At 36.6% G+C, this 9,247-nt stretch overlaps 1 non-coding gene across 1 annotated transcript; it reads left to right on the top strand.

Moving 5' to 3' along the window:
• The first annotated feature begins 250 nt into the window (after positions 1–250).
• Positions 251–353, top strand: LOC149815394 (small nucleolar RNA R71). Its single transcript, XR_016428185.1, has one exon. It is a non-coding gene; the product is annotated as a small nucleolar RNA R71 (small nucleolar RNA).
• The last annotated feature ends 8,894 nt before the right edge of the window (positions 354–9,247 follow it).

Genomic DNA, 9,247 nt, shown 5'->3' with positions numbered 1-9,247 from the left:
TACCTTGCACTGTAGTGCAGTAGATGGACCAATCTCAAGAACACCAGCTTTCTTCTGAATGCTGGGTGTGGCTCTATCCGAATGAGAGCTTGAAGCGTGGTGGAGTGAATTCTCGGCCAATGTATCAAATAGCCTCCATGCTTCGTCCTCGCTCTTCAGCATGAATGTCCCTCCACACGAAGAGTCGATCATCTGACGATTCTTGTCAGACAATCCATCGTAGAAGCTCTGCACCAGTTGCCATTTCGGCATCTGATGATGGGGACATTTCCTGAGGAGATCCTTCATTCTCTCCCAGGTCTCATGAAAGCGCTCACCATCTAGCTCTGAAAAGCTAGTGATGGCTCTACGATATTGGTTCGTACGACCAATGGGAAAATATTTCTGAAGAAACTCCTGTTGCAATTGATCCCATGACTCTATTTCTACAGAATCTAAGGACTTTAGCCAATACTTGGCTTTGTCCTTCAATGAGAAAGGGAATAGAGTCAATCTCAAAGCATCATCATCGAAATTCTGTATCTTAACAGTAGAACAAATTTCGAGAAATTCATCTAAATGTCGGTAGGGATCCTCGTGACTAAGGCCATAAAAGGATGGAAGCATCTAAATAATGCTGGCCTTAATCTCATAATGTGGCGCTCCTACATCGGGTCTCTGAATGCAGGATGCCTGAACATAGTCTGTGGGAATGAAGTATTCCCGTAGAGGGCGTGAATGAACTGGGGGTGGAGGTGGAGGATCCATGTCAGCCATTGTTGCCGAACTTCGATGAGAATGTAAAATTCTCTCTGGGTTGTCAACAAATGGGTGTAATGGGGTTCCTAAACCTCGTCGCCCCTGCATACACTGGTACTAAGACCAGATGTAAGCAAACGACCTAACTCTAAATCTAAACTAACACGGGTACTAAAATGTAAATAAACAAATAACAGTAACTAAAAACAAACAGATATGCTATCTAGCTATGTCAGAATTCTATAACTAAATAAATAAAAAAATAAAAAATAAAAAAAAATAACAAAGCAAACTATTCTAAAATGCTAGAACAAACAAATAAATACAGGAAATCATAAACTATATTTTTCTAAAACCCACCTGTCTAATCGCTCCTTGCAGAATGATAATTAAGTGAATCCTAAAAAGAACAGTACGTGAATCCTATATTTACTAACTATGTTAATCCTATATTCACTTACTAATCCTACTAACTAAAAAGAAAACAACTAATTAACTAACTAAAACAAATTAATAAATCAAACTCTAAGAAATATAGTAATTAATTCACCGTTCCCCGTCAACGACGCCAAAATTTGGTTGATATTTTGAAATGATTTTTTTAAAACAATTATTTTCAATAAAACTTTGGAAAATCATCAACCAAAAATATAAAAACCGACTTTCCACAAAGTGGTAAGTACGGGTCGAATCCTCAGGGAACAGGAATTAATCACGATATGTCTAAAAAATTTGATTTATTAATTACAAATATCAATCTACAATTTTAAAGTTAATACAACTACAATTAATCACTGAAATGAAAATGAAAAAGCACTCAGTCTTCTGCTCCACACCAAGGGTATTTCTGTCTCTTCGCCAATTAGAGAATCTTCGCACTTGGACAATAACCCTGGAAACTAAATATGCTTTTCAACCTAAAAATGCAGAAAAATACAAAGTTAGTATTCTATTCTAACAATGCAAACAATAACTAAAACTAATTCTAATTTTATGAAAATAATAAAACAAATGCTACTTATCAAACAAAAATTAAATAAAATACTAAATTAATTCTAAAATTAACCAAATTAATTCTACTAATGCTGTATGATGATTATGCAACTCCTAAAATGCAGAAAATACTGAAAACAAGTCTAAAATGCCGAAACTAAGAAAATTACGAAACTGCCCATAACTAGTGTAAAATAGCATTCTGACAGGTTATCGGAAAACCACTGTTTGACAGGGCAAACGAGGTTCGATTTTCCTGAAATTTGTTCTGTTCTGCAACTGACAGATTACACAATCTGACAGTTTTTACAGAATGGAAAAACAATATCTGGAAGTCCAGATATAAGCGTTTCAAATCTGGGAAAAATCAGGATATCGAAAGTCCTGTAATTTGAAATCCAGAAAAAGCGGTTTTTCGAAAAATGCTTAAAAATCAGACCAAATCAACTCCGAATGGGCTGAAATTTGGTCTGCAGTCAAATAACACGTCAATAAAGTGAATAGAATAAAATTTTTTGGAAAACACCGAATTTTTGCACAGAAAATACTGCTGGTGCGACAGGGCAAAAATCGGTTTTTTATTTGAGTGCACTATTTACTTTATGAATCTATTTTAACACTCTAAAAGACAAATCAAACCTAATGCAATCTAAATGACACTGTATAACAGTGTATATGCAGATTAATATTACAACTATGCTAAATGTATGATGAAGGAAATACGATAAGCAAATTATGACTAGCTATGTTTAACTAATGATGCGAATGCAACTATACTACTCAATGAAGGGTGATTCTAATTACTATGTTAAACACTAAATAACTATAACATTCAACGACACACAATACACAAATCACACACACTTCTACACTAAAACTAAATTAGATAAATAAACTAATTAGTATAGAAATCAAAATAAATAATACTAAATGAAATTAATTCACTAAAGAACAAAGGCTAGGATTAGGGTTCACTCGGTTGACTCAACTAAGATTGGTTTTGGCTTGGTTAGGTTCGGTTTGGTTTGGTTGAACTCGGTTTGGATTAGGTAGGCTCGAGCTATGTTTGACTCGACTCGGACTAATGTGGACCCGGATAGGTTTGGCCGAACTAGTTGGGTTCGGTTTTGAGTTGACTTAGTCAACTAGGTTCGGTTGACTTAGGTGAACTTGGTTTAGCCTTAGCTAAAATTGGGTTGACTTGGCTAAGGTTGACTCGACCTCGGTTTGGTCTTGACTTTGACTTAGGTTAGGCTTGGTCTTGACTAGGCTTAACTTAGTCAACAAAGGTTTGGGTTGGGTTACTAGGTTCGGCTTGGGTTAAGTTGGGTGAGATAGAGTATGTTGACCTAAACTTAGGTTAGGTTTGACTCGACTAGACTTGGCTAGGGTTGGTCTTGGTCTTGGCTTTAAGCTAGATTCGGTTTTGGGTTGACTTAGTCAACTAGGTTCGGGTTGGCTTAGACTCAACTAAGTTTGAACCAACTTAGGTTTGACTAGGCTCGAATGGGATAAGGTAAGCTCGGTTGACTCACTAGGTTTAGACTAGGGTTTGACTCGAGTTAGGTCTTGGTCTTGGTTGACCAAGCTTGGGTTAGGTTGGACTAGGCTCGAGTTGTGTTAGGTAGGGCTTAGGGTTGACTCAACTAGGCTTGACCTAGGGTTTTGACTAAGTTAATTAGGTTGACTAAAGTATTAACCTATTAATTACCCTAGAATTACTTCAAAGCTAACAATTTTAATGGAGAAGGTTGGAAAAATAAGGTAATAAATGTTAATGTTCAAAAGTTGAAATGATTTGGATTCTCAAAAATTGCCCACTTAATTCGGGAGTTACACTACTTGATTGTATTTAAATTCTCACTTTGGAAAATGAAAAGTCCAACTTAGAAGAAAACCCCACGATTTTTGCTTTCCCAACTTGAGTAAAGAGCATTTATTCCTTTCTTAAAATCGTGGAACTTAAATTGGAATTTTAGTTTAATTTCAAAAACACTTTTCAAGATCAAAGAATAACTCCTACTTTAATGCACATTCAAAACTTAATTCCTCCTTAAAGATCCCACACGATTTATGGAGAATCCACTCTTTCCAAAAACTTTTTACATGCAATTACCTTAATTGCCTCCCCTCTCAAAATCGCCAACTCTAAATTAAGGCAATACTACCAAATAATTTAAGACTCACCTAGGTAATGAAAAGACCTAATTGAAAAACACGACTTTCTAAAATTAAATGCTGCCCTAATTACCAAAACCTACTTAAATGACACCCTAAAAACGGCTATGAGATACAACCCTAATACATTGAACCTAGACAACCTAATTAAAGATACCTAATTGCAATTAAGAAATACCAAAAACAGCCTAGAGCTCGAATTGAGCTCTAATGGCTGCCGCCCCACCTTGGGGAAGAAGAAGAAAGAAAAAAAAAATACAAAGAATAAAAACTTAAACTAAAAGAAAAAACGACTTACTAAGGAACCACTATTTTGATAGAACTAAATTAAAATATAATGAAAAGAACTCCTAACTCCCCAAATGCAAACATGAACATCACTATGCTGGAATTTATTAAGAACATAAAGAAATGAAAAATCGACTTTTGTAATTTTTTTTTTCAACGATCCAAAACACTAAAAACACAAGAGGGTAAAAATAATTATTTAGAACTATCCTAAATGAATGACATGAACTAACACAACCTTATACTGCTGTTAACACCCAAAACACACAGCAACCACACGATTGACCAACATCAACACCCACATTTAACGAAAATACAAAGATCGGCTAGAAAAATCCTAGCCAATTTTTTTCTTTTCCAAAAATACAATCAAAACAAGATGAGCAACACCCACGAATAAAATGAATTAAAATGAACTTTTAAAATGGGATTTTCAGCAAAACAACTCAATACACATGCTGGACAAAAAAAATCAAAGCAAAAAATTATTTTTGTGAAAATCAAGAATCGGCTAGAATAAGTCTAGCCGATTTTTTTGGATTTTTCTTTTCAATTGAACAAACAATCACAACACACAAACAACCGACTAAGGTGAATCAAAATGAACACTTTTTTTATTAGATTTTTTGTAAAACAGCACCAAGAACACCTATGACAAACAGGAAGAATCGGCTAGATGAAGATCTAGCCGATTTTTATAAAAAGGATGAAAAATCAACAAAAACTCGATTCAAATGAATCAATCAAATAAATAAACCTAAGCTAACGTGCTGGCCTATGCACGAACTCTATTCTAAGGTTGAAAACAAAAAGAAAACAAGAAACACTCAGAAAATAAAAAAAAAGAAAACCAACACTCACTTTCGGTTTTAGCTAGAAGAGAAGGAAGAAGAAGACCTACCTCTTGGAAGATCCGACGACCGGGGTGATGAAGAAGAGCGGACCGTGGCTGGAGATGGACGTCCTACACAGTTCGAGAATGCTTGACTTCACAAAAAATGGCACTTTTGCAGCTGCTACACGTTGGAGATCCACCGACGATGGAATGTGAGCCGATTCTCGATCGGAGGGTGTAGAAAGCCGGATGGAGGTAGGGCCGACAGCAAGGAGAAAGAAAGAAATGAAAAGAAAATGAAAGAGGGATCGAAATATGCTTAAAAACCAAGCATAGGCCGGTCTTCAATGGCCAAAACGTGTAGGAGATGGAGGGGAAGGAGTTGCTGGAGTAGATTCACTACAAGGGGCGTCCAAACACAGCCAAAAACGTCTAGAGCTTCTCTAAAAAGTATATTTATACTTTTTGGAATTTGCAAAAACACTGTTATAAAAAATATATTTTCTAGGCACCTCTTTCTGGGGGGTTTTCAGAAAAACTTTTTGAAATGGATATGGATAGGCGTGTGGGTTGGGTTTTGGGCTTTCTAAGAGTTGATCCAAGGTCCAATTAACCTAATTGGGTCGGATATGGATCCGATCCACCTCGAAATCCATGCCCAAACACTGAAATAGCCATAACTCTCTCATTTTAACTCTGATTTTTCTGAAATTCAAACCATAACCCCTTACTATCAAAACACATCTAAACATGGGTTTAAAACCTTAAACTCATTACAAAATGCATGAAAAACTTGTTAACATGATGTGCATTTCATGCATCATCATAACCTACAGGCTCATGATAATATGAGTGAGCTCATGCAAAATGACCTTTCATGATAGTATTACTCTTTTCTTGGCAGCTGAGGCATTTAGCCTTTGAAATCCACCCAACCCTAACCTTTTGGACCATGGGCATGCCTGGGTGGCCCAGAGAGAATCGACACCAGCGATGAAAATTCACCGTTAACATGAATGCTCAATACTGATATTCTAGACAGAGAGATAAAGGGAAAGCTGCAGATGCTTGAAAGAATGCAAGAACAAACCAAATGGATCAATGAATGAAATAAAAATGTTGCAGACAAACATGATTGCGCTGAAACAAAAGAAACCAATATATGAGATCGATAAATCAAAAGAGCTGGGCGAGTCCAACTGATTCTATCACTATGTATCAAATAACAAAACAATTTAAATGGCTAGATGCAACAGAGTGAAACCAACGAATGAACTAAAAGAGATGGAAGACTAAAACAGGAAATGAACAACTGGCGGAAAATAAAAGAGAACAAAAGTAGTACTAGATCTAAAGTGCATAAGCTATAAATAACAATTATAATTATCTAAAACAGAATTTTAAATGGACTAAAATCTAAAAATCACAATGCAGAAAGTGTTAATTAGGAAACGAAAATGTAATTGTCGCAGATATTGCGGCAGGTATACAATGAACGCCTGTCAGCATTTAGGAATATAGATGAGGATGTGTGAAAAATTAACATAATGGAGATGCAGGCTGAGGGTACTCAGGATTCTTTCCGATAATATGTGTATCGATGACATAGTATCATGCCATGCAGGGGCAGGAGACCGATGAACAAAGGGGTTGATGCCTACGGATGCGGATGCACGATATGAAAAGGGGGGCAAATTTGATCAGTTTGCCGAAAACATGATGGGTAAGTAAGTAAGATCAGGTGACGGAATGCTTTTAGCAGAAATGAAGGGATGATGATTTTAAACAAATTACAGAAAAGAAAAGAAAACAACAAAGAAAAGAAAAGAAAAAAAAAAGAAAACCTCAACAGCAGTAAATCGAAAAGAATAAATTACAAAAGAGGAAAAGAGTTTTGTCAGAATATGGATTCTTCTATTGATGTTGCACAGAAGCAAATCGATTTGTTATAGACAAGTCAACATTACTCTATGTGCTTTGATGGGGTAAGAATCAGAAATAGAGAAAAAAAAATCAAAAGGAGATTAAAGGAAAGAAGAGGAGAGGCTCTTACCTTGTTTGCAGAGGATGGAATCTCTTACAGACAACTACGGGGGTGCTTTGCAAAAGGATTCTTCTTCCCGTTCTTGCAAGGGGAACAAACGATGGATTAGAAGGGAACCTGATCCCCTGAAGCCAAGTCGATGGGTCTTTGCAAGAAAATGGATGATCCTTTCTTCGACTGATTTCCAGTAATTAAAAGGAGATTGAGGATTTCATTGTGAGGTTTCTTTCAGCCAAGTGAAGGAGGAAGAATCCGATGAAACGTGAAGAGTAAAAAAAAAACGGATGAAGGATGAAAGCTCGATGGGATAAGATGCTGATCATGGATCCCCTTAGGGTTTTCTCCAGTGCCTTTTTAAAGAAGGAGAGGAAGGTTTGAGAAGGAGAGGGTGGTTTCGCGATGGAGGGTTTTTGGAGGAGAAGAGGGTTTTGGTGGTTTGTGAATGGAAGCCGAGAAGGGGAGAGAGGCGAGAGTGAAGAGAAGATGAGGGGCGGCTCCTTTTCCTTACGAAGGAAAACCCTAAAAAAGGTTTTTGCAAAAAGACCCCCGTTCGATTTTCAATTTTTTACAAAAAAGGTCTTCCGAGGTTTTTAGCAAAAAAATCGATTTTTAAACTCATTTGTTTTTCTCATAATTTTCCCAAATTTTTTTTTTGTTTTTTTTGCGTTATCTTTCAATTTTTTTGTATTTTTAGAATAAAATCCCAAAGTTTTATGAGAAACTAAAGATTAAAACTATTTTTTTTTGGTGTTTTTGTAAAAATATTTACAAAAAGCTATTTTAAGAAAATTTCTTCAGCAAATGCATTAGGATCCGAGTTTTAAGAGAATACGAATTTAAAAACTAGATTCAGATCCAGAATTGTATTTAAATACATCAATATGGAATTTAATTCAGAAAATCTGGAAAATGACTGAAATTTAGCTTTGAAATCACTTTGATTTTCTCATAAGATGGAATTAGGGGCAAAAGGGTCATTTTGCAAATCTTTGAAAAATTTGGGGTGTTCACAGATGCCCCTCTTTGCTACTAAGCCGGTTGAGAGTCGAGCTTAGTGGCAAAGACAACACTCCAAATTTTGAAAATGCCCCAGTCAGCAGATCTGGACTGGGTGTGGAAGAATTATTTTTAAAATATGGCTTCTCAGGCTTAAAACCTTACCCTGAATGGTTTTGGAGGGACGAAATCCTCGAAAAAGATATGATTGAGTAGAGAACGAGAAAATCGTGATGGGACTTTGGGTGAAAATTCTGAAATGGTGGGAAATGAGAGTTTTGATCCGGTCTCATAGGTGAGACGAGATACTATTTTTTTGGAATGATTCAGGTTTAGCCCTTAACCTGGATGGGACGAAGATATATCAAAAGTGAACTAAATGAGGAAAGGATTATGCGAAGACCTTGATGGGACATTTTTGGAAAATGTCTCGTGAAATGAAGCTCAAATAGGATCCTATCTTGGATGGACATATGAAGCATGAATTCCTTGATGAGAAGAATCATGATGGGAGTGGAAGAAATCATCTCGTCAAAACGAAGAATCTCATTGGAACGAGACTCAGGTTTAACCCAAACCTGCAAGGAAGATACCTCGCGAAGCGAGGTTCCGGGTTAACTCTTAGCCTGAATAGGAAATCTACCATACGAGTTTCTCAAATGGAGAAACCATAATGGGACCTTCGGAATTTCGACGAACAAATCCGAAAGGGGTTTTTGCGAAAGGAGAAATATAGGGTTCCCTAAAGCTTCGAAAAGGAGAAGAAATTGGGCGTCTCTTTGCTGAGACTGAACTAGCTTTTGAAATCAAACGATCTTTCACAAATGGTTCAGGTTTGACCCTTATCTTGAGTGGGGGGAAATCTACCATACACGTTTCTCAAAAGTGGGGAAAGCACGATGGGACCTTTGGAATTTGGACAAACAAATCCGAAAGGGGTTTTTACGAAAGGAGGAAATATAGGGTCCCTAAAGCTTTGAAAAGGGGAAGAAATTGGGCGTCTCATTGCTGAGACTGAAATAGCTTTTGAAATTAAATGATCTTTCACGAATGGTTCAGGTTTAACCCTTATCCTGAGTGGGGGGAAATCTACCATACACGTTTCTCAAAAGTGGAGAAAGTGTAAGACCCGTGAATTTCTGAGTGCTTTATTGTGTGATTTGAGTTGGAATATA

The sequence above is a fragment of the Nuphar pumila genome, chromosome 15 (assembly GCF_984573655.1).
Source record: "Nuphar pumila chromosome 15, dmNupPumi1.hap1.1, whole genome shotgun sequence".
In the NCBI taxonomy this organism is placed as follows: Eukaryota; Viridiplantae; Streptophyta; class Magnoliopsida; order Nymphaeales; family Nymphaeaceae; genus Nuphar; species Nuphar pumila.
This window is presented reverse-complemented; position numbering and strand designations above follow the sequence as displayed.